The sequence below is a fragment of the Penaeus vannamei genome, chromosome 12 (assembly GCF_042767895.1).
Source record: "Penaeus vannamei isolate JL-2024 chromosome 12, ASM4276789v1, whole genome shotgun sequence".
Classification (NCBI taxonomy): domain Eukaryota; kingdom Metazoa; phylum Arthropoda; class Malacostraca; order Decapoda; family Penaeidae; genus Penaeus; species Penaeus vannamei.
Genome location: NC_091560.1, coordinates 6,853,840 through 6,855,265, shown reverse-complemented (window position 1 = coordinate 6,855,265; position 1,426 = coordinate 6,853,840).

The following is a 1,426-nucleotide window of genomic DNA, read 5'->3' as shown; positions in this document are numbered from 1 at the left end:
GAAGAAGAACCAAGGAAAGAACAAGATCGGAGGGAAGAGCAAGTCCAAGAAGCACCAGTGAACAGGTCCTTCTACTTTGTAAACACTGAGTAAAATGGAAAAAAAATGATAAACATGAAGAAACAGAGAAAATTGAAATGAAAAAAGGAAATAACAGCAGAAATGAATTACAAAAATATATCTACATCACAGGATACACGCGTTTGTGTGACAAAAGTGTGTGTTTGTATGAAAAAGATATTAAAAATAACGATAATAAATGAAAAATTAAAGATGTGTGTGTGCGTGTGTGAATGAGCGAGTCTGAATCTGTGTAAAAAAAATAGGGAGGCCCCTGTGTATTTGTTTACATGTGTGTCCGTTTGTCTATCCATGAATGTATGTGTGAATGAGTGTGTGTGTTAACATGGTAGTGCGTTTGCGTAAGTGTATGCAGTATGAAAACAATTCTTGCTTTGCTTAATCGCATAAAAAAGCTTTTTTTTACCATTAAGTTCCATTTCCCTTTTATATATCAAAGCTATTAACCATTCATGATACGACAGTGAGAGATTAATCGATGTTTAATCTGTTTTTCCTCTAATGTTAGGAATATTTATACTGTTACCATTACTACTGACATTATGATTCTTATAACAGAATTAGAATAGCTAATAACAAAAGATTTTTAAATAATCTCTCCAAAACTCAAGGAAAAAGAGGTGAATAGAGAAGACAAGTAAATGATCCTTTGGCAAATGACCTCTTATGGAGGAGGGGAAGGCCAGATCAGCAGTAACTCGAGGAGGTGTCATGGCGTCCCACAGGGCTATTTTGATGATTTTTCAAGGAAAATATAACCATTAAAATAATTATTTTCCATCCTTTTTGAAAATTTAAAATACAAAATTGATCAACCATATTCACAAAGAATCCGTAACTTTTGTAACATCATCAAAATGTTTTTTTGTTTTTTTTTTGTTTTTTTTTTTGCAAAAATAGAATCAGACGCCATGATACCTCCTCGAGTTGCTACTGATTTCGCCTTCCCTGTACGTATAAACAGAAACAATACACTAAAAAATACCGTGGTCCTAGCATGTACATAAATGCCATCACAAGCGTGTATTCATTAAACAGAAAGCATTCGATAGCGCTCCCAGCACAGATCCTATTTCTGTAAGTCACATTTGTATTCGTCGTGTTAGTGATTAAATTAAAATAATCTTTCACTTGGGCACAACAGAACATTACGATGTTTGTCACTCCCGCATCGTCCCCAAAGCCAGCGTAATCTTTCACTTGTCACAGGTGAAGTAAGTATATATATATATATATATATATATATATATATATATATATATTTCCAGAGAGACTAAGAAACATAGATTAATAAGCAATAATGTTCAAATGCCAATGAACATGGCGTAATACAAAGGGTTTGAAA